The sequence below is a fragment of the Ambystoma mexicanum genome, chromosome 4p (genome assembly GCF_040938575.1).
Source record: "Ambystoma mexicanum isolate Mex_15411 chromosome 4p, UKY_AmexF1_1, whole genome shotgun sequence".
Lineage (NCBI taxonomy): Eukaryota > Metazoa > Chordata > Amphibia > Caudata > Ambystomatidae > Ambystoma > Ambystoma mexicanum.
Window position 1 is genome coordinate 1,285,658,308 of NC_090927.1, and position 25,849 is coordinate 1,285,684,156.

General features: G+C 42.6%; 1 protein-coding gene across 4 annotated transcripts in view; it reads right to left on the bottom strand.

The window, feature by feature from the left end:
• Window positions 1–25,849, bottom strand: part of PCNX2 (pecanex 2) — a 3,925,748-nt gene that overhangs the window by 2,577,101 nt on the left and 1,322,798 nt on the right. The window lies entirely within an intron of this gene.

Consider the following 25,849-nt stretch of genomic DNA (forward strand, 5'->3'; position numbering starts at 1 on the left):
AGTAATATACCCACAGATTAAAAGTGTTACTCACGTACTACCCATCAAGACATACTTCAGTAACAGCATTTTGCTGATTCTCCTAACTATAAGATATAAATACTCCATAAGTGCCATCTCTCCGCATGAATTTGGCTCAGAGTCTTCCAGCCTTTAGAGAAACACATGTAATTCTGTGTCTGTATTAAGACCCTCCACAGTACACCTGAGGCGACATATAGTCTGTGCTTCCAACTGGCGCAATAAAGCTTGTCGGTCACCACCTCTTGGATGACCCCGAGCTTGAATTAAACCAATAAAGCGAAGGTTGAGGACATTGTCCATTTGATGATGTGCCTGCCAATGTATGGCAAAAGGCAATTTAGGATCAACACTTTTCAAGTGAGCAAAATGTTCTCAAATGCGAATCCTCAATTCCCTGATTGTAGAACCCACATATACTTTACCACACACACATAAGATCACATAAACCACATATTTGGATTTACAATTAAGAAAGTTCCGAATTTGTATGGCGACCATTATGACATGTAAAAGGATCAGCACAAATTGCAAATTTACAAAAAATTCACATGCCACATTTGAAAGAACCTTTAGGTTTAGGAGGTAGCCAAGTCAATTGTTCAACTCTCTCTGTCTTTGGATCCAAGAAAGAAGGACAAAGCTGACCGCTGAGCATCTGATTACGCGTCAAAATAAACTTGGGTCGATCAGTAATATAGGACCTTAAATCACTATCCAATTTTAAAATGTACCAATGTTTGTGAAGCAATCTAAACAACATTCGTGAGTTTTGCGCATATTTTGTGATGATTCGCACTTCAGAAACGTCCGTAGGTTTAGTGGTTTTAGAAACTGCAAGTAAAGTATCACGTGATATATTATTGGCACGTTGCATACCTTTCTGAATACATTGTCTTGAGTACCCTCGTTTCAGAAACCGCTCCTTAATCTGTACAAATTAATTCTCATAGGCTGCTTAAGTACTACAATTCCTACAAGCTCGATGAAATGCCCCAAAAGGTATGTTGTCAATTACAGTGCGTTTATGACAACTTGTAGCATTCAAAATTGAATTTACAGCAGTTGGTTTTCTAAACGTCTGTGTATGTATCGTCTGATTGACAATACTGATGGATAAGTCTAAAAATTCAATTTGTGCAGGACTGCAATGTCCCAAAAATTCGATCCCAAATAAATTGACGTTTAGATAGTCAGCGAATTCTTGGAAAGCTTCCTGTGTACCATTCCAAACCAATAAAACGTCATCAATATATCTTTTCCATTCCACAATGTTGACACTGAATTGGTGTGTTGTGAAGATGTAGTGATGTTCAAAATAACCCATAAAGAGATTGGCCAATGATGGAGCATACTTAGCCCCCATGGCCACGCCCTTAGTTTGTGCATAATATTGACCATTGAACAAAAATTGATTATGATCTAGGGTAAATGCCAAAAACTCCTTAATCATAGTGACATGATCTGTGTACGAAGAAGAATGATTTCTGAATGTAAAATCTATAGTGTTGAGCGCCAGACGGTGCTCGATTGAAGTATATAAATACTTCACATCGAAGCTAGCTAACAAATATTGGTCTGACCATTAAATTGATTGAAGTATCTGCAGAGTATGTGTTGTGTCTCGCAGATAAGCTGGAAGTATGTGAACCATGTCTTTAATGGCCGTGTCTATGTATTGTGAAAGTCCTTCCGTGGCCCATCCCAGGCCACTCATGATAGGTCTGACTTGTGGTAATAAAGAAAACTCTTTATGTATTTTGGGAAGAAAATACATGGTTGGTATGAGCGGACAGGAGACCAATAGAAAAGACTTCTCTTCATCAGTTAGCAATCCACGGGAGTGCCAATTTTGAATAAGGGTAGAGAACTCCGCAACTGTTTGCAATGTAGGATTTCCTTTGAGCAATTTGTAACAACCTGGAGTAGCCAAATATTCATTTGCCATACTGATGTAATCTGATCTGTTCAATATAACTATGTTTCCACCTTTGTCGGCTAAAACACATAAGCTGCTAATCATTGCATTGAGTTAAGCAATTTAGCTTCTCACCATACTGCTCACTGAATACCTAACACTGTATGTAATTTGTGAAATGTTTAATTATTTCATCCATGACACAATAGAAAAATGTTTAAAAACACTAACAGGAGACTAAATTTCACTCATTGTAATTGGCTGCATACCAAGCACATAGCCACATAGACTCTGCTGGTGCACACATACACACAACGCAGAACTTGTTTGAAGCATTGCATTGGCCTCAGACTCTAATAGCTTTTACACTACAACCATGTATATCTAGCAAATAACGGAATTATACTCAACCACTACTAAGCAGTTGACTCACTGTTTTGCCTGCTAACTAGCACATAGCTAGATTAACTTTATTGTATTTATACACGCATCTATAACAACGGTTTAACTTAATATCAGTACATGAACACCTAGCGCACAGTCAGATTTGATTCTGTGCACATACTTGTATACCAAACCCATTAGGAGCTTTCTCATAGTACCCTGCTCAGTACATCTGCATGAAAGATTAACAGACTTCTACAGCTGCCTAACGACTGCATAGCTCCATCATGTGCCTACATCCCTAGTAATTAGGGAACCCATGGAACACCCGACTCAAACTTCTCTCCCTGGAGGAGAACCACCTGGCTTTCAGGAAGTGGCTCAAGACTTAGCTTTTCAACCAACCACTTTGAAAGAAAAAGAAAAATCATAACAATTGACAAAAAACTATGCACCATAAAGTAGAGCTAATTCACGATAGGCATTTTTCGAAATTCTTGGCACTACCATCTGTGGGAAACAAGCTGACTCATGAAACCTCTCCTGCGTGGCACCGGTCTGCACCCTTAATCTCAGTGAAATCTACCACCAAGTGCCAGGAAGTGACATCACCCTCACCCCTGTCTCCCTCAACTAACTCCTCACTATTAAAATCTTGCATCCTTACACCTACCACACTCCTACATTACATACATAGAGCTAAAGTAGTGGTGAGATGTGCAGGTGAGAGTGCTATTTCGGCCAATAAAATAAAGATGGATATGTACAAATGTCACTTTCACGTACTATACCTTGAAAAGGAAAATACTTGGGAAGGAGCACACACCCACTCAAAGGCCAAGGAAGTTTTAGTGCCCCTGGGAAAAATCAATGTGCTGTTAATCACAAAAGTTACATTACGGTGAAGCATTACTCTTCTCTGTCTCCTGCCGTACTATCTGCAACTCATTCCTTACTGTATATGCTACTGCATGTATTACACTGTTGCAACTGTAATAACATGTGCACAATATTAAAATGCAGTATGTTTGCTTACTTTAGTGCAAACGTCATCTGCCCTAGGTTCCTTGACCTCATATTGGAAAATGATTTGTAGGAGTCATTACAAAACAAGACGATGGATGTCACTATTGGTGCTAGCAGACACTACTTGATCTGAATATACCAAAGTTATGAATGGCCAGTGCCCCACTCGCTATGTCAACTGTTCCTTTTTCCCTTTCCCCTCCCACTTTCCCTTGGGGCTCCTCGTAGCAATTGTATAGAAGAAGGTCCTTTATAAATTAACAACAAATTAAGTGCTGGAACTGTTGGAATATCACTATATGGTTCAAGATAGGTTTTTCCCAGCACTACAATTTAAGGACTGTGTGGGTTCTCACTGATGTTTCAAATGAAAACCTGGAGGAATCTGTACAAGAAGTGCTCTCTGAACTGGTGATGGACCTGATGGACCTACAGGACTCAGGATGGCTTATCGCGTGTACCTAACATGTTAGTATTGCCACTGTCTATGCCTTTATAACCTCTCAATGGTGCACTACAACAAGGTAAAATAATGCATCTTAGCTAAAAACATAATTTCCTATTTAGTTGGGCGAAGATCATGTTTTTCCAGGATTTATCCCAATTTATTCGGCTAGGAGGTGGGATATAATGCTGGTCAAAGATCAGTCTTGCCCAGGCAGAATCTCATATTGCTATGGTATCCCCTTCCCTTCAGACTTTATGTTGAACCAGTATCTATCACTGACAAGGAGGAGGTAATTGAGCTTCTAGATATTGCATAGGATCTAGAAGTGTGTTTGCTCAATGGGAATGTGCCTTCGAAATCCAGATGAACTTGAATATTACCAAAAGGAGAGGAGCTTTTCCCAAAAACTGATTCTAGATCCCTCCACATGACTGATCTTAAAGCAGACTTTTCAGACTAACGCTTTATGTGGAGTGGTTAAAATTGGGGGTGTGCAGGGTTATAATTTGTCTGGCAGAATTGTGTAAAGGTCACAAGTTCGTAACCCCCCAAACCTCCTATCCAAATTAACTTTCCCACCCACACTCCTGCATTCTGCACTTCGAACTACTCTATGTCATTTGTGTATATATAAATACTGGCCTTAGTGTATGTTCCTACTCTTATCCCTCCAGTAGCCAGTGTATATTATTCAATCGACAATGCTCATATAAAAAAGCACCTTAACCAAAGAATGTTTACTTTGTAAGTGATTTCTCTTTTAGATGGCACCTGGTGTTAAATAAATACAAATAAGTCGCAAGGTTGAGCTTAACTTTTCAAGATTTCAAGTCTTTTTAATTATATATGCAGAATTTCAGGGGGTTTGTTGAATCAAACAGGTTCTTAGCATCACTTTAAAAAGTTGTATTCACTGAATTTCAATGATTTTGTTACGCTATATCTACCCATCACTGTGGACTCATGTTTTTCCTTTTATTCACCTAAGTGTGTATTTGTTCTTAATTCTAATGAATATTGTCATGGCCTATTCAGCAGTGAGCTGTAAGCAAATGGTGTTCACCCGCATGCTGTTTCGCTAAACAGTGTCCTCCAGACATGAATCCACCCTAAACATAACAAGTCGAGGGGGCTCACTAAGTGAAAAAGGGAGAGGTTCAGATCGAAAAGAGGGCATTGCTTACTTAGGGCATCGATCCAACATAATAGCTGCTCGGCATCTTCATAATTGACTGTGTTCTTATTAACTGGTGCTTTTCAAATGGTGAGGATTCTTTTAAATTGATGCCTAGATTAATGTATTATGCTTTCTTACTGTGACATACTTCGATTGATTAGTTACATTCATCTAGCTTAGTCCCACTGTGTGGGCTATTCTTAGGTTGGTGGCTTATATATACAGGAAACAGAGAAATAAGTAACCAAGGAGTGTTCCAACATATTTTACATATAAGACAGCGGAGAACTACAGTGGTAAGTAAAGCCATCCTTTGGCCACTGTACAGCTGAAACAAGCAAGCAATCAGACCAGTAGCATGGCAATGTAGGGGGTTCCGCCTCCTCAAATGTTTCTACCAGAGGTGGGAGAGCCAACATTACCCTGGAAGCGATGGCTCAAGTCCTTTGAGCACTATGCACATGTGGTTTGTGGGACGACCTATAGTATTGAAAGAAAGAAATCCTTACTTTTACACTGCCTAGGGCCAGCGGGGCAAGAGAAATATGAAGATCTGCCAGACCTCCAAGAAGAGGAAAGCAGGGACATGAATGAATATGAGATAGCTATCAAAAAACTCAACAAACATTACAAGAAGAAAGTCAGTAGCATCTTATAGAGGTACAAGTTCGGGAAGAGAATCCAAGAACAAGATGAAACAGTGGAAAAGTATGTCACTGCTCTGAGAAAGCTGGCACGTAACTGCAAATTTGATCAACAACTCAAAGAGAGGATCAGAGACTAATTTATGCTAGAATGCAGGAGTGGAAAAGTAATAGAGAAGCTCTGGTCAGAAGATGATCCTTCACTGGATGTTGTACTGAGACTAACCAAAGAAGTTGAACATACTGAAACATGTGTGCAGACTTTGGAGAATAGAATGAAAGAGGTATCGATCAAACCATCAGTCAGCACTATACAGTCTGATCAAGACGAAACTATAGGAGCTATAAGAGGTGTCAACGAGAAAATGCCATCCAGAATGTTTGCTGTTCATCAAAGAGATTTGAAAATGAGAGTTGATGAGAAGCATGAGAAGCATGAGTCTGACAAGAGAGGAAGTCGATATGAGTCCTACAGAATGACGACAGCTGATGTTGAACATCAATACAGAGGACGCATTGTCCAGAGAGGAAGAGGAAGAACCAGACAGAGAGGATGTTACAGGTGTGGCAGTCCATCGCACTGGGCGAGCAGTAACACTTGTCCTGCATTGAAGATAATTTGTAGAAGATGCAGTGGAAGAGGACATTTAGCGAAGTGTTGTAGAAGCAATCGGCATGACGATCCTAATCTGAATTGGATTGGTGATAATGATGAAGGAGAAGAATGCGTATTCATGGTATCCTATGAAGGTGTACAAATTGATAGTCCTAGGACAAAGATAACAGTGAATGGGTTCCCCATCGTCATGATGGCAGATTCAGGTGCTAGGTACACTCTTATCCCAGAAGATGTATGGAAAACATGTGGGCCAGAGTACCTATGTGAGGTAGATGTTAGACCAAAAGCTTATGGAGGAGCTAAGATTGAGCTCATTGGGTGGCCACCATCAAGTTCAAAGACAGAGAAGCAGCAGGTCACATTTATGTATCAAAGAATGGGGGAACCTCATTACTTAGTTGGACTCACCAGAAACTTTTGAAGGTTCGTTTAGATCCCAATGCGAATGACACCGTATATCAAGTGGAGGGAACAGGAAATGACAATATGCAGAAAATGAAAGATGAAGTGTTCAAAAAGAACACTATAATATGTTTAGAGGGTTCTCGCATCGTATCTTGCTCAAATCAGGTTCCAGACCTGTTGCTCAAAAACTGTGCAATGTACCATTAGCCCTCAGAGATGAAGTCAGGAAAGAACTAAAGAAGTTAGAAGACCAAGGAATAATTGAGAGGATAGATGCGGCTGAATGTGTGTCGCCCATGGTGGAAGTGAGGAAAAGCTATGGGAAGGTGAGACTGTGCATAGATATGAGAGAACTAAATAAATATATAATCCTTGAAAGGCATCCATTGGCAAATATTCAGGAATTTATATCGACACTGGGTCCTGCAAAAATATTTTCCACCTTAGATCTCACAGCTGCTTACCACCAGGTGAAATTACATGAAGATTCCAAACACCTAACAGCGTTCTTAACTCCAGAAGGTCTTTATCAGTATCAGACAATGCCTTTTGGACTGATATCCGCAGCTTCCGTCTTTCAGAAAGTCATGTACAGGATCCTGGTACGAGAAGAAGGAGTTGTATTATTTCAAGATGATGTTCTGATACATGCTAAAGATGAAGAAGAACATAATGAAAGGCTAAGTAAAGTACTTAGAAAACTACATCAAGCTGTAATGGTACTCAGTAAAGAAAAATCTAAAATCAATAGAAGAGAAATCGAGTATCTAGGACATGTAATTTCGGGTTATGGAATTACACCAAAAAAGAACTAGCAGAATCGATTAAATTTATGATTACACCAGGAAATAAAGAGCAACTCAGAACATTTTTAGGCATGGCTGAATACTATGCAAAGTTCATTAAAAATTACTCTGATCACACTGTTAAATTGAGGGACTTATTGAAAACGTGCAAGAAATTTACATGGAATGAGGAATGTGAAAATGAATTTCTCTTCATCAAAGAAGCACTCACTGAGGCTCCAGCTCTTCAGACTTGTGGGAGAGGAAGGAAAACCATAATCACAACGGATGCGAGTGATGTAGGACTGGGAGTGTCCCTAACACAATATCATGATGGGAAAGAGTTTGTGATAGCATTCGCTTCAAGACTACTCAAAGGTGCGGAGAAGAATTACGCAACCATAGAGAAGGAGGCATTAGCAATAAAGTGGGCAACAGAAAAATTTAGAAGCTTTGTGTGGAGAGTGAAGTTTGACATTCACACGGACCACAAACCATTGGTGGAAGTATTTAGCAAAAGGGTTTGCATAAGATCTCCAGCAGAATTAGAAGATGGGTATCCAGGCTTCAGGAATTCAATTTCAGCATTGTGTATATTCCCAGTTCTAAGAATCACACAGCAGACTGTTTGTCACGTTTAACTAACTACAGCGATGTTGATGATGGTATGGAAGAACAAGAACAGATCTGTGAATTGTCAGATCAATCATTGTCTAGACAGGAATAGGATGAAGAAGTAAGCAAAGATGCAGTACTGAAAGAAGTTATGAAAAATGTGGAAGAAGGAAGATGGAGCAAAAGTAAAATGATAGAAGCCGGAGTTGGCGCGTTCTGGAACATCAGAGATGAACTGTACGTGCAAAGTGGGTATTTGATGAGAGGAGACAAGCTAATACCCCCAGATAGGCTCATAGAGAAAATAATGCAACTAGGCCATGAAGGCCATCAAGGCATTGTAAAAACGAAACGAAGTATTAAAAATACATATTGGTGGCCACTTTGTCAGAAGTCCCTCAGAAGTCTCACAGACACACTCTCCAGTCACAGTCGAAGACTTTCTACTAGACGAAGTGTCGATGAACATCACTCTCCATCCCCTGAAAGTGGCAGTCCATCTCACACTGAAAAAGGCAATGGGGAAAGATCGCCTACAAACAAAAACTATGTAACATCCCCTACATCCAAAAAACGCAGGACGAACAGTGAGCAAAAGAAGGTTGATTTCAGTCCAAATCAAAGATATCCTAGAGGCCCGGATGCCACAAGAACGAATCCATTGAAAAGAAATCACGCAGAACTAAATTCACCAAAAAACACGGACAACAGTCGGAAAGATGGTCTCAATTGGCACAAAAAACCAAAAGAACCCACTGAACAAAAAGGAGAAAGCCACGCTCTTGCGACAGTTCTCAAACTAGAACAGATCCCGGAAAACTCTGAAAAGACAACCTTAAAAAGGGGCACAATTTTGAAAATCTTGAAACATATCAGAAATCTCGAAGATTTAAAGGGCACCGACCTGATATTAGTAGAGCCTTACCACAAAGACAAAAAAGCGAAGGCGTATCTACATGTAAGCGCAGAAGCCATAGGCAGATGGTCTAAAGAAGGAGAAGAAGATCTCCTAAGAAAAGGGGATTTTATTACAGAGATAAAAAGAGGGTCAACTAGAGAGAACTTTGAATTTAAAGAACACACTCATCCATCTGAGAAAATTCATTATAGATCAAGATCAGAGCTCAAAGTGCAAAACCGGCCTCTGTCCCCAAGGAGATATTCACCCCAACGACTGGACAAAACAGGCAAAACAAAAAATAGACTCTCCCCGAGCAGGAAACCTACAGAAAGAAACTTATACAGAGCAAGAGAAAGGCAAGAAGAAGGATCGCCTACCAAGAAAAGAGCTCTGTCTTACTCAGAAAAAAAATCTGAACAAAAAATGTCTAACAGAAGTCAAAAATCTTCAAGAAACTGGAAATCTCCAGAAGCCAAAACCAATCTGTCAACATTCGCACCGATTAAACAGCTCCTGGGATGGCTTCCGAAAACTTCCTCAAGTCAAACAAAGAAATAGCAACAAATACCATCTAGTGCCAGGGCGGATTCCATCAAAGACAGAGCGAACCTCACAGAGCAAAGGCCGAAACGAGATCTTCAACTTCGAACACTAAAAATGATGTCCTGGAATACCAGGGGCTTTGCTCACCTTACAAAACCTGGAGCAGTAAACCTCGGAGAATTCGACATTATTACCCTCCAAGAAACATGGCTCGTCACCCCTCCGACAATTGACGGCTTCGCAGTTGCAGTCTCTCCGGCCAAGAAAGGTTGCTTGGGCCGTCCATCAGCCGGTCTTCTCGTGGCAGTCCGATCCGGCTCGGGCCTCTCAATTCAGAAGAAGCTGGCAGCAACTCAAACCCACTTAGCAGTACTAATAAAGTGAGAACAATTGGACAGGAAGAGACTTTCTACGACCTCCTCTATGATAACTGTAATTACAACTTACTGGAACCCCCAAGTCATCTCAGACAGACTCTTCCTCGCAACCATTGAAAGCGAAATTGACAACATTATGTCCACCCAAAACAACCCACTAATAATCCTAAGTGGAGACTTAAATGCTAAATGCCCGATCGGACCATCAAGAAGTATTCCATTGCGTCCAATAAGCCAGGTGGAATCTCGTGGAAAAAAATGGCAACTACTTATGGACTCTAGAAATCTTCGTAATATTGACCACTCACTCCCTCAAGCGGTCTATGTCCCGACCTGGGAAAGAGGAGCCCAGAATGGGACCATAGAGTATACGTTTCAGAGGTATGTTGACCCTAATTACAGCCTTTGAGGTCATAAGGGTAGAGGCAAGTGACCACAATATCCTGAAAATTGCATGGCCAAGTGAAGGTGAGGACAAAATGAAACTGCCAGAAAAAATGGAACCAAAAACCCAAGGAAATCGTCTAAGGCTCACTGCCAAACAAATCGAGGAACTGTCCAGAAACTACAAAACGCATTGCCTATGGGAAAACAGGGAGTCACTAAAATCTACTGATTATCAGCCCTTACTGATCCCCTTCATGATACCCGATACCTAGGAAACTAAACCAAAAGTCTACTCAGCATCCATTACACACTTATGATAAAGAACTGGTAATGAAACGCTGTATCCTGAGGAAGCTAAAGAAATTGGCAGTATCTTCAAATTCAGAAGGACCAAGACAACTCTATCTGAAGGAACAAAAGCAGTACAAATCGTGGCTACGCTTCCGAAGAATCTTTCTCTACCAGCAGGACTCAGAAATGCTTAGAAAACTGGCAGACAAAAACTCAGGTGCCTTTTGGCAACTAATAAGGAACACTGAAGCAGGGGCAATCACAAAAGTTCTAAACAACGTCCCAGAAGAAGCCTGGAAATAACACTTTGCCAATATTTTCCAACTTCCCAGGCAAATCACAGATGTTCCCAAGTCTGAGGCAAGATCTATTACCTGGGAAGATTTTTCAAATGAAGAAGACATTGTACTGGCCATCAAGCGTCTGAAATCCTCCAGAGCTCCGGGACCGGATGGAATCACTAACATAGACTTGAAAAACCATCCAGAGGAGTGGGCGAATTTCATTGGGCAGGTATTTAAAAAATGCTGCACCACAAGATCGATTCCAAACTCCTGGCGCACTACAGTGATCGCCCCAATATACAAAAAAGGAGATAGAACTGACCCAAGAAACTACCGTCCAATTGCGCTCTTGGACACAATTGGCAAACTCTACGGATCTTTCCTCCTAAAAAGCTTTCAAACTTGGGCAAAAACAGCCCCGTGCCGAGACTCATTCCAAACAGGGTTTATGAAAAATTCAAGTACCACAGCCAACATCATGATGTTGAGTGTCATAAAGACCATAGTTACGTCAAGATCGGGGAAAGTATACGTGGCTTTCATAGATCTCAGCCAAGCTTTTGACCGAATAGATAGAACTTTACTATGGTCAAAACTAAACAAATGGAAGTGCCCAAACAACATTCTTGACCCAATAAAGGCCTTTCATGACAAGACATCAATTAGGGTCAAGTTGGACCAGGCAGGCAAGCTCTCCCAAGAAATCTCAACCCTCAGAGGGGTGAAACAGGGCTGTGCCCTGGCCCCGGTTCTATTCATCTCGTTCCTTGGCGACCTTAAAGAAAACGCTGAATCGATAAGAACTTTTCCTCTGAAAATCGGAGAAACAATTGTGACAAGCCTATTATATGCCGACGACATCATTCTCCTCGATCAAACTGAAATTGGACTTCAAAGGCAGCTTGACAACTTGGCCAAATACATAGCAAACAACAACTTAGAAATAAACAAGGAGAAAACAAAAATCTTGATACTAGGTCAGCCGCCAAGAAAGAACTCAAAAATGTACAGATGGCACATCGAAAACTCGTCCATAGAAGTGGTAAAACTCTTCAAATATTTGGGGGTGATTTTGGACAACTCAAAATCAGAAACGTCGATGCAACAACATCTATGGGACAAGACCCGAAAACTCACCATGCAGGCAAGAATAATCGACAGAAAATATGGCCGTATTTTGCTTCTCCCGGCAATAACATTTTACAAAGGCAAAGTTATACCGAGCTTGACTTATGGATGTGAGACAATGCCAGCGATCCCGCCCGCAATTTGGCCAAAGCTGGAAGCATATTTTTGGCGCAAAGTCCTTCAGCTTCCAAGTTCCACCGCCATCTCGATCATCAGAAGAGAATTGGGAACTCTGTCCTTGAAAGCAACAAACGAAGCAGGGGAAATGGCGCTTTTCAGGAAAATAATAATGCAGGACTCACTGCTGTTATACAACATAATCAAATCTGAAATAGCTGAAGGAAGGAGCAAGCCTCTTACCATCTGGGCTGCCAAGCAGCGAGCAGTCCTGGCCAACAGTGGATGCTGCGAAGATGAATTAATCCAAAACCCCATGAAAATCAAATGCAAAATGGACCAACTGGACTGGATAGAGACTCTTACATTAGCAGGAAAGAACAAACTCCTCACTCACTTGAACTTTCAACCAAAAAAACTACATTCGCCGAATGAAGTCCTAAAAAGATTCCAGGACAAGGTTTTAAGATCTACCTTCCTGCGATCTTGCCTAAACCTACCTCCGACCAACGAAGTAAGGGCCATCAGAGGACAATCACAAACAAATCTCTGTCGTCTATGCAAAACGGAACATGAACCTGAAACAATAAAGCGCCTCCTGTTACATTGTCCCAAAACGATAAAATGGAGAAGAGCGTACCTGAGACCGTTGATCGATCCCAATTCCCTGTATGAAGAAGAAGTTTGGTGGAATCGATTGATGTGCGGATCTAGGACAACTTGGGCATTAGCAACTGCCAAAATATTAAGGAATGCCGTAGAGGCTTGCTCCCTCAAATCTGATGAGTACCCAGGCAGCGACCATTCAAAGGTCTAACTGAATTGGAAACCTGAATCCAAAACTCAGAATGCAAGATGGAAAACTTCAATCTTAAAGCTGCTTCAGGCTTAGAAAAAGAAGAAAAGAAACACTGACACAATTGCTCTTCGCCTTTGCAAAATCATTGAATTGATAGAAGCAAATAATTTAAAAAAAAGAGAAAAAGAATATGTTAACTAGGTGGGTGGAAGTTGCTTTCATGCCTCAAGTCACCACCCTGAAAGTTATTGAGTTTGTTGAAGAATTGTGTGAGCGAGAGGGTTACCCAGAAAAAGTGCTGACAGACAATGGTTCGCAGTTCAAGTCCAAGATTATGGAAATGTATCTGAGTGAGAGATCTATAGTCATAAATGTTGTGCGATATATCACCCACAATCTAATGGCATTGTTGAGAGATGCAATCGCGTAATCAAGGATGCCATTAAATGGGCTTGGGAAAATGGGAAAGAATGGAATACTGTTGTAAGAGAAATGATTTTGACCCACAGATTCACACCACACAGTACCACAGGAGTTTCTCCTTTTGAATTAAGCAATGGGAGGAAGGCGAATACTACATTATTCCCAGGGTGGATGAATTCTGTGTCTGGTAAAGCTATGAATTTAGATGGTGTGGAGAGGAGAATTGAACAAATGCAAATGTCCAACAAGAGTTAACATGATAACAGATGTTTCAGAAAGGGGAGAGGACCACATGTGGGGTGTTTGGTGAGAGTTAAAGTTCTGGTCCCTTTAAGCGAGAATGGTTGTCACTGGTCCAGGCCTGTCAGAGTAGTGGAAGTGTACACGCATGCAGTGAAAACCAATGATGGCAGAGTGTGAAACAACGAGAGAGTGATGGTGTTAGGAGATGAATGTGCTGAAAGTGATGTTTGGAAAATGACAAGTAATAAAGTGAAGAGGAGTAATAGTTGGGTGAAGAGAAGCAATGGTGGTGGTGATGCACAGAGAGAACCTGGTAAAGATGTTGACATGTTCAGAGGTAGTCTCAGTCATAGTTCTGTGAGCTCATTGTCCTTGGCAAACAATGCAGATTTGTGTTTGGAGACATCCAGGAGGAAATCAAGAGTCGTAAGGCACTACAAACAACCAAGGCACTTGATGGACTATGTGAGCTCATAATTTGAATTATTTTGTCATTAAAGAAAGGGGATGTGTAGTGTCCCGTGTATCAAGGGACGCTGCGTATGATGCGATGCGTGAGCCAGCAAGAAGGGGCTCGAGTGGAAGAACGTGGTGAACTGGCGACGGTTGGTGAAGGAGAGAGAGAATCAAGATACATGACATTCATGTCCCCTTTTTACTAGTCCCACTTACTATATACCGTCTAATTGTATTTACATATAAAGTTATATTAAGTCATTAATAAATCCCCATTAAACTTACCTCGTTTCCGCCCTGCTTCAACAACCAAGGCAGATATCTCGCAGCGGCACTAGAAGGAAGGGGGGAGGCCTTCACGGTTGCGACCCTTTATGCTTCAAAAACAGGCCAAGACGCTTACATACAGAAAGCGCTCTCCCGCCTAGAAAGGTTCACAAAGTCGCCCATCATCATAACAGGAGACTTTAACATGGCATGGGACCTCATAAAAGACAGGAGCACCAAAATTGAGAGTCAGCTAGTGCTACCCTGCGGGGATCTTAAACGGAAAATACAAGAATTAGCCCTAGTGGACACATGGAGGTTAATGCAGGGGGATACAGAGGGGTACACCTTTTACTTCCACACCCACAGATCACACTCCAGGATTGACTATATGTGGCTGTCCAGCTCCATGGTGGGTAAGGCCACCGACTTAACGCTAGGTGCTATCAATCTCTCTGAGCACACTCCGATGACCCTAGAATTAAAAAGGATCAGGGGGCCACCCGGGCTCTGGAAATGGAGATACCCGGTCCAGTTTTTCAGAGACACAACACTAGCGCGGGAAGTGGCGGAGGAAATCTAAAGATTCACGGATACCAATAAGATCGGAGACACCATCTGGCAAACCTGGTGGGACGCACTCAAAGTGACACTTAGAGGCAAGATCATAGCTATAAAAGCTAGGCGCGCAAGGGAATTGAGGCTGGAGGAAGCCAGGTTAGAAACTAAGCTAAAAGAGATAATGAGCAAATGGGTCAAAAACAGACCCCCGCTACTAAACGAGAATACAGGGCGATATAGTGCCAATTTACACCATACAGACCAGGGCAGTGGAGCGCAACCTACTGCGCCTTAAACAACGGCTTTATGTGAAAGCCAATAAATCGGATCGCTTATTAGCTAAAATGCTGAGGAAAGAAGAGAGGGATAGAACAATCCTGAAAATCAAGCAGCAGGGCGACCGGACAAGCACTAAAACCAAATACATAGAAAAGGAATTTGTGAAATTCTACTCCACTTTGTATAGCTCTGATTGCCCGACCCTTGAAAGGCAGGAAACGTACCTAAACGGGATAGATCTACACTGGCTAACCAGAGAAGAGAGGGACACTTTGGAAGGGGAAATCACAATGGATAAAGTCAGGGCAGCCATAAAATCGCTACCACTCAACAAATCCCCGGGTCCCGATGGGTATGTTTCAGAGTTCTATAAACTACATAAAGCAGATCTGATCCCACACCTAACAGACCTGTTTAATCGCGTAGGGCAATCCAAAACACTACCGAAAACTATGGAGGAGGCAATGGTCATACTAATCCCTAAAAAGGGCAAGGATCCGACTGAATGCGGGTTGTACCGCCCCATCGCTTTAAAAAACGTGGACGCGAAAATTCACACTAAAATCCTGGCTAACAGACTCGAGGCGATCCTCCCCAGACTCGTCCACGCAGACCAATCAGGCTTTTTGAGGGGCAGGCAAACGGGTGACAACATAAGAAGGATAGTCCACCTGATTGAAAAGACCCTGAAGAGGGGAATCCCTGCACTCCTCCTAGCCGTGGATGCTGAGAAAGCATTCGATCGGGTGGAGTGGGGATTCCTCTTCGCAACTATGACAAAGATGGGCTTTGGCCCGTGCTTCCTGGGGAGAGTCAAAGCTAACTACCAGCACCCTCTTCTCCGACTCGCAGTAAACAGGCACATATCTGACCCCATCCAAGTTGAATGGGGCACGAAACAGGGCTGCCCACTGTCCCCCATCTTGTATGCCCTGCACTTGGAACCCTTCCTGGTGGCTATACGGGACAATGAAAGCATAGCAGGAATACCATTCGGGGGGGGAGTCGCACACAAAATTAGCCACCTTCGCAGATGACATGATCTTGTCCATAACCCAACCAGGCACCTCCCTGGGGGTAGTACAAGGTGAGCTGGACCAATTTGCGGCCGTAGCGGGATTAAAGGTCAATATAAACAAGTCTGAAATCCTTAACCTCACACTTACTCCGACAGAATCTCTTAAAAACACTTTCCAATATAGATGGGTAGACATGACCATCACATACTTAGGGGTAAAGCTAACCAGCTCTTTGAGCAGTATGTATCAGGCTAACTTCCCGCCCCTGCTAGAGAAACTCAAAACAAAATTGGTAGACTGGGGACTGCTAGCCATATCCTGGTTGGGCTGCATCAATGTTCTGAAAATGGTAGTTCTGCAGCAAATACTCTACCACTTCACTTCCCTCCCGATCCACATACCACCCGCTTCTTTAAAAACCTTCACAAGGCAACCGACAAATTCCTCTGGAGCAACAAGCCTACGAGAGTGGCGGCAAAGGTGATGAGAGCTCTAGTGGTGAAGGGGGCACTGGGGGCACCAGACTTCAGAACATATTACATTGCTGCCCAAATAAGGGTCATTAGAGATTGGCAAATGGACAACAGAGGGAAAATATGGAGACCCATGCGCAGGGTCATCAAGGAGGCGGCCCTAGAAGACGTTCTGTGGAAACCAAGGTCAAATAGACTGGCGCTAATGTATGCTATCATGATTGTGGAAACGGTCAGTAGGGCATGGGACACCGCAGTGAAGAAAGCACAAATCACCTCCTTCCCCTCTCCCTATACGCCACTCTTTGGAAACCCCCAGTTCACCCCTGGCCTCAATACATCTACATTCCAAGCGTGGCACCGAGGGGGGTGCCATAGAGTGAGGGATATGTTCACCGGGACACAGATCGAAACCTTCGAACAATGTATAGCAGATTTCGACCTGAGGGAAAAGCAATGATTTCCCTATGCCCAACTGAGGCATTGGCTGGCTCCCCCAGAAATGAGACGCGCAGGGACTCGTGAGCTCACGCTGTTCAAGAAATACTTAAACACTGACACAGGAGAGAAGAAATTAGTAGCGAACATCTACAAACTCATCAAGGAGGGGGAGCCCCGCCCTGACCAGACCATACAACGAAAAATGGGAAGCCGACACAGGGACTACAACGGATATAACTGAATGGGTAAAACTATGGACCCAGACAACAAGTCTGACAAGATCAATCCAAATCAGAGAGATCTGGATGAAGCTAATAGTGCAGTGGCACCTAACCCCGGTCAGACTCCATAGGATTTACCTGAGCGTGTCGCAGCAATGCTTGAGGAAATGCGGACAGATAGGCACCTGGAGTCATATTTGGTGGGCCTGCCCAAAAATAGCCCAATACTGGGAGACCATCCACGCAGCGATCGAGCAGGTCTTGGGAGTTAAAAGCAGTGGGAACAGGGGGCTAGCCATGATAGGACTGAACTTAAACCCCAACGGAAACTCTATATCATATGATGATGGCAGCGGCCTTGGTCCTAGCTTGCAAATGGAAATCTGCACAAGGACGGAGCACATCGGCATGGTGCCCTAGAGCCATGTTCCTTCTGGGAATAACTCCAGACCAGGAAGACGAAGACTTGTAAATGACACAGAAATCAGGCCCTTGCCAATCCAAGACGAGAAGTAACATCTCGCTTAGGCGACCCTATCCTACCACCAAAGACTCTTGTGAACCGCTCCGGAGCTCGGGAGGTGGGGGGAGCCTTTGGGGGGGTGGGAGATGGATCTTGTGTTGAAACTGTTTAGATTGAAAACCGTTAATAAAAAATTATTGAAAAAAAAAACAAATACAGTAAGGTTGGGTGGCACTGGACAAAGCATGTCTGTCTTAATATAAGTTTAAAGGTACTCATTCTAATGGTTGAGTATGCAGGGCAAAACAACTAAAAGGGCATTTGGTTTTCTTCTGGGGATTGACGTAGCAGGCAGTCTTTTTCTGTGGTTTTGCCTGTCCATAATGATGTAATTGCTCTAAGGGGAAGGCAGTTAAATCTGGCCCCTTTTGATGAGAATTATTTTCTTCTGGTTATTTTCCCACATCAAATATTTTGTATTGATCATACAGTTATAATTGGATGTTTACGATTGAACCGTTTTGATAGTTCGAGAGATACCCTCATGCCTTGCGTGTGAGCCATCATCTGATTAGTTTTAAAAGTTTTCCATAGTTGGGTCCAAAATAATTGGCACAAAAAAGTAATATTTATATCATCAAGTTGTGCTGTAATGTACTGAAGCCAGGGAATATCAAGCACTCTAGTTTTGATTAATAGTTCCGTAATGATAAATTGCGTAAGCTCAGGCTTCTTATTACTCCAGAGACAAAGCCAGTGTAAAATTGGTTGGATAGACAAATCGTCTTCTAGATAAGTAAGGCCGAGCTCCATATCAATCCCCTAATTTGACGCAGACCATGACAGGACAAGGAGTTTAAAAAAGAAAAATTGTTTCTTCCACTTGAAGATCAGTAACATTTGGACATCCCCACAGTGAGGTGCCATATTTAGCCACCACCCTGGCTTTACTCTGATACACTTTCTTAATCAAATCTAAAGGTTTAGAGATGGACATGTTCATAAATTGAGCAACTCTTCCCAATGCTTGTTTGAATCTATTAGTTTGTTTACCAATATGCGGCTATGCTGAAAACTGAAGAAAAAGGGATTCCGAGATAATCAAACTTTTTAAATAATTGAGTTATTACTGCACATGGGTGGAATCCTGATTTGTCGCCGTCCTTGGAACACTGAATCCACTACCTGACTTCCTGGTGCCACTGTGACATTACAAGTCCCGGCAGAGCGGAAAGTCAGGCGGCGGATTTGGTAAGTGCCCATTCCCGTGGAGTCCAAATGCATTCACGGAAGCAACGGCACCATTGTTAATGGTGCCAGTGCTTCCATGACAACAATGCGGGCGGGGATCGTTGAGCCCGGAAGGTCAGACCTGCTGGGCGAAACGGCCCCCTTCCGCAGAGTCGGAGTGTGGCGGTCCGGAAAGGGTTCCGGTACGTTGCTACTGGCACCCTTATTTCCGGACCGCCACACTCCTAATGAGGCCCCATGACTGCAGATTTACCCGCATTAACTTGGAGATCAAAATTGTTCATTAAGAGAGTGTATGCTGTGATACATTTTGGAGAGAACTAGGCATACAGGCTCATAGCAATGTATCATCGACATGAGCAAATAGTGGTAGTACGGTGTTCCCCAGTTTGGGTGCATCTGCACCTGTATGAACCAAAGCATCATAAAGTCTGTTAATATATAGATAAGAGTAACTAGGCAGCACACTTCCCTGGTGGACCCCAGTTTTAACAGTAAAATAATGGGTGCAATGTCCTTTCAGCCCTCTCCTCACACAAGCTTCTATGTTTTGATGTAAAATTAATAATTCAATTCAAGCCATCATTTGTGCTGATTACCCTTAAAGCCATGCTCAGGTACATAAAAGCCAAATAGATTTGTTCTGTTTTCAGAAACACTGAGTGAGCAACTATCAAATATAAGTTCAATGCTTGCTAACATGTACCCATACCCGGCCAAAACCCCAAATCCACATCTGATAAAAATGCAGTAAGTTACTACCCATTCTTCTAGTCTTGAAAAAAAGAGCTCAGCCAAATATTTTAAAAAGTGAGGCCTAGAGAGAGTAGGGTATGTAGGATGTTGGACTCTCCCAATAACTCTTTTAATATATGGGCTGAATTATGGCAAATTTCCAAGATTGATTAATATGTTCTGTCCTGTTAATAGCCTTAAATCAAACCATTAATAAAGGAGCCCACAAATCTGTTTTAGCCCGAAATACATCTGCAGGGATGTCATCAGGTCGAAAGTGATTAAGCTTGTGCTTGATGATAGCATCCAATATTTCCTAGTTATAAATTTGAAGGGTTTGAAATGTTAACTGGTAGCACTCACTAGAGTTTACACACTTAGGAAAGTTAGGAGACAAAATCTCCTGAACTTCTACACTGGAATGCGCACTGTAAAAAGCAGAAAAATTGTCCCTGGTCCACAACCGCTATCTCAAGACCAGTCCCCTTACATTTGTATTGGTGACCAAGTCACCAGTTCCCAGAATTCTCAGCTGCTGCTTTTACCAATTCTTCCCATGTGCTATGGTCAAGTTCCTGTTTCCATTTAGCAATCAGATTCTTAGCCCCAATAATCGCAGATTTTGGGGTTGTGGGATTCTCCTTTGGGCACTTATACATTCCTTATTGAACCATCCTTTTTGAGCCGACTTTCCTGTATTCGAGTAGGTACTCTGAAATTTTTCCAAAATGTTAATACACAAAACATTGAATTCAGAGACGGCCTTACACGGTTCCTCTGACACATCAAGTATTGAGTTAATCACTTTGAGGTTAGAAGTGAGTATAGTCTCTTGTATTACAGTTGTAACAATTGCCTCCTACCTCAATCTATGTTTCGTTGTGCTTGGTTCTACCATTGTCAGATGTGGATTATTGATGCTCTCCAGTTTACTATGCCACTTACATTTTGGAACCAAAGGATGATGAACGCTTAAGGCATCCTCTGCAACATAAAAATCCTCAAGTTCCAATTTTAGACCGGGGGACAACAATGATCAATAGGGGAGTTGCCCCTGGTAGCCCTAAATGTATAATTCCCTCGTCTGTCATTGACAACCTGCCCGTTGATGGAACTGAGACCCCAGTCACACGTGAGCAACTTAAACGCATCACTACACGTTTTAGTGTCACGCATACTGTGCTTAATATGCCAAACAGCCTATCCTCAGTTTCATTGAAAAGATTAAAGGGAGGGCCATTTGGTGAGGTAGCTCAGGGGCAACACATTTGTCTTGGTAGCAAGACAATGCAGCACAACACAGGTTTGAACCCTGATCCCGCACTTAGAAACCAGTCTCCGGTATTAAGCGCATTATAAAAGAACAATTATAATTTCCTATTTTGCAAATAAGTATGATAATTCGACTGTATTTTGGTTAAAAAAGATCATTGACAAAAATGTTAAGTTCAATTAGACAACATTCTTCATATGATTTGTGTGGACGGTTATAAATATTTAATATTATCAGTTCGTTAAAAATCATCCAATTTAATTTTCAGGATTTGCATGAAAGCCTTTGGTTGGTCTAATGTTATTGGGCAACAATCAAATGTTGTTTTGGCCAGTATAGCGATGCCCCCAAAATGTCTGCCTTGAGTGTTTTCTGTGCCGGAATTTGAAATAAATAAAATCCATCGACAGCAAAATTGTCAAATAGGCATGTTTCTTGTAGCAGGATTATGCCAAATTGGTGAAAGTCAATGGTTTCAGGGCATTCCAGTCTGCTCTTTGCCCCTGCAATGTTCAAAGTTGTCTCTTTAATCAATTTAGCGTCAAGTGTGTCTAGAATTGGAGACTCAGTCATGTTTACTTGATCAATATGATCTGAGGTAACAATTAGCAGTGAGGTATTCATGTCTGACACTTGATTCAACGTGCTGTCTTTTAAATCCATAGCTAGTCAATCTATGTCTTCTAAAGAGGCTAAGCAATCAAAGTGATTTCTCAGTGGTATTGAGGGAGCCTCTTAAAGTATCCTGCGTTCAAAGGTAATTGTAGGTAGCAATTCCAGCCCTACGCTTCCTCCCAACTTAAAGCAGCTGTCAGCCCATAAGAAGTCTTTATGATTGTCCCAACCCTTCGGCTGAACATCTGGGGATGTGCTGCACGCAGCGTTTCTCCAGCTCCTCTCCGGTCGTATGGTGCTCACATGCTTTACTGAGTTCTGGTTGCCCCAGTCAGGGGAACGTCTCTGGGCCAGAGAAACATATGTCCGCAATGCCATGTCTCCCGGACTGGTCCATCAGTGGGACCTGGTACCTTCTGCTGCCTTGGTCTTATTCCGTTTGTTCAGGGCTTCTCTGTCTGTCCAATCCCATGCTTCCATCAGGCTTTGGAAAAACTTAACCCCACCTGGATCCACCACCCGCAGGGTGGCTGGGAAGAGCATGGCATACTTTATGATAGCTGCCCGTAGTCTCTTTTTGACCTCCTTGAATGAGTGCCAGTTACTTCCTTCTGGGTGTCTGTAATATCTTGTCTCGGTCTCAGTAATTCAATATCTTGGCTGTAATTGTCACAGGTTTCCCCCCTTCTCACCTGTCTGAGTTGTTTGCTTGTGATCTTCGAAGATGTCTTCTTTCGCATTGTCCGGGTTTTATATAACCCTGTGCGTGGGTCCTCGGGTTCCAGCGTGCAGTTCGTGACCCGACTCCGGGAAGCGTTCAGATGTCCTTGAAGAAGTCCAGGAATTGGCGAGGTTCGCACTCGGGAAACAAATGCGATGGAAATCCAGGATATGCGATGTGAGGAAAAAGGGGAAGGATGAAAGGAGAGGAGATTCAGGGGACCGGGAACCAAGAATCAGAAGTAATCGCTAAACGAACTCCGACAACACACGTCTGACTACTACAAGCGGTAGCGTTGAGATGCGCAGGGCCGCCGGGGCATGTCTGCTTTGTAGAACATACAGCGTACAACGCGGAGACTGGTAAACAGCGTTCAGCGGCCATGTTGGGAGTACTGCTGAGTTCAGTCCCCTATGGGTCAAGGACCACGAAGTCCAAAAGGGACGTGTACGGTGGTTCATGACAGCATGCCTCCTCCGAAACCCAGTTCCTCCGGGTTTGCCCGGGTGTATAAGGTGGTATCTTCGGAGCTGTCTGGGGGCATTTATGTTTGAGATTGGTTCACAGGTGCGTTCCCTTGGAGGGTACCCTTTCCACTCGACCAGATACTGTAGCTGACCACGTCTGAACCTGGAGTCACATATTCTGAAACCTCGTATTCTAACTGATCATTGACAATCACAGGGGTAGATCTTGGAGCAGTTTGAGAGAACTGGACCTATGGTTTCAACAGAGAAGTGTGAAAAATTGGGTGGATCCTCTTGCAAGATTCTGGTAGACTGAGTCGGAAGGCCACTGGGTTAATGATTTCCGTTATGAAGAAAGGCCCATAGTACTGGGGAGCCAATTTATTTGGTCATAAGTGTCTAGGCAGAAGTTTCTAGGATAGCCAGACCTTATCACCTATTGAGTATGAAGGCCCTGGTCTTCTTTTGGAGTCAGCATGGTGTTTGATGTTTCTTCGGGCCTTTCGAGGTGTTCTTTTGCTTCTTTATGTACGTTGATGAGGGTTTCAATCCAGGAGTCAACTGTAGGAACTGGGGTTGGATGTGGGAGTATGGATGGTAGAACCGAAGGGTGGAATCCTTGGCTACAGAAGAAGGGGCTGATTTTGACAGCCGAGTGATCCGAATTGTTGTAGGCGAATTCAGCCACAGGTATTAAGAGTGACCAATCGTCCTGGACCTTGGTGGCGATCAGCGAAGATATTGTTCCAGAGTTTGGTTCACGCGTTCAATAGCTCCATTGGTCTGTGGATGATAACCTGAGGATAGGGCACGTTGGATTCGTAGTATACGACATAATTGTTTCCAGAACTGAGATATGTACTGGGGTCCTCTGTCTGATATGATCTTGGATGGTAGTCCGTGAAGTCGGAATATGTGTTCCAGGAAGATTCCGGCAAGTTCAAAGGAGGATGGTAGTTTATATAAAGGTGTAAAATGAGCCATGTGAGTGAATAAATCAATGGTAACCATGATAGTTGTGTATCCCCTGGAAGGTGGTAGTTCCACAGTAAAGTCCGTACCGATGAATTCCCAAGGTCTTGTTGGCAGCACTGGTTGGAGCAGGAGACCTGCCGGTTTCTTGTTGTCATGTTTGTTTTGAGTGCAGACTACACATGTTTGGATATAAAGCTGAGTTTCGAAATAGGGATTGCCTTACTGCCACAGGTTCTACAGGCTAAATATAATGGAACAACAAAAATGAACCTGGGCGAAATGAGACCAGAACATCTGTACACATTTAAACAATACCAAGTCTTGTCAAAAAAATATATACTTATTTATAAGCAATTTACACAAATATTTATTGTTCTCAACATCCACATTTAAACACCAGCATTCATTCCATCATTCATTCACAATCTCACTATACATGTCAATATTCCACACTTGTGGTACTCAGACCACCTTGAACCACTATATTAACATAAATTTCAACACCTCTCGGTGATTACAGTAAGTGTTAATACAAAAACAAATAGCATATTGCTTATTTGCTGTAACTCAACATATGTTTCGGTTGTCACAATAGGCCCCTAATTCAAGCCGGTAAATATAAGCGACCTTCTTCAGGAGACGAATGGTTCTGTTGCAACCACTCCAAAATGTCAAAAGGTGGAGGATGTCATCAAACCTCAATCTACAAACAAACAATATACATAACATCAGAATTCCGATCTCTTATTTGTTTAGACACAGATATATCTTGTGTGTATATCGCAGTTTATGTGTATACAAATTGGCACTCACCTCCACGTGAAATAATGGAAACGCATGTCAACAAAGGACTAAATCCTGCAGTGGTGCTAGATAACTCTGCGCCTATACTGCAAAGTAAGAGGAGGACAAAGCATCTTAGTAAGCCTGCCCTATAAACAATACACCATTAAATATATGGTATGGACACACTATCTTACCTGATCAAAAATTCAGGTATGGGGGTGTCTTGCATCTTTAGTCAATAAATCCAAAGAGGAAAAATCCCTGTTCTCGCCTGAAATGCAACACAGAGACTCAATACTCAAGTATTTTCATCTTGACATCACTGGAGATAATCAAAACCTCCTATCAATTCGCCTCACCTCATGCGGCCGAGTCCAGATATGTTCTTATTCTGGTACCCCAGTTTATTTCTCACTGCGCGGTGGTTCCAGTTCAATGTTCCTGAGGGGATACATGGAACGAAACGTCATGCTCATATATCTAACTTAGAACATTGTCAAGGTTGTGTTAATGCTGCTGTCTCACTCCCCTGCCCCTCCCTACATAAAGTTTTGTGGAGGAAACAGATTAAAAATTCCCTTCATGAACCTTTGTTCAATCGTGCTGGAGGTCTATAATGACCCCACTATCATATTAGGCTTTTCTGACCCTAAAGATAATAATAATAATAATAATGGGTCGGTGTGCGCAGTGACTGCCAAACAGCTTATAATGCTGATGGAAAACACACAACTGCAGCCTTAGCTGGGCTGCTGCCTTAGCTGGGCTCCATGGCTGTTCACACACCTCTATATGCATGAAAAAGGGAAAAGCAGACACATCCCGCATCTATTCGCATGCGCTGTGCACGCTGATTGTCAGCAGAAATGGAATTGAAAGGGTTGAGTTTACCCTCGAGCTCTCTCTCTCTTCAAAACCTCAAACAAACTGTGTGAATTTAAACACTCAAACACACACGCACATTTTACTTACCCTGGGTTCCTTCTCTCTTGTCCTGCACACACTCCAAATTTCGTGCTGGTTCCTGGGCGTGGCTTCCTTAAATACGCCATTAACATGGTGAAAGGACTCTTAAACCCCAGTTCCCAGAGACTTCTGGGCCATGTAGTCCCTCCGTGTGTAAAACATTTTGTAAAGCATTTTTTCTTTTTTTCTTTTTTTTTCTTTTTTAAACCAAATAGTGTTTGTTTGATAAATCTGGGGAAACAATGCAGCGTGAAGGATGGATTACCTAACCCTATTACGTGCATAAAAACAATAAATGCTGCTAAACCCTGATTGTTTCTGTTGGTGGACAGGACTGTTAAGCCC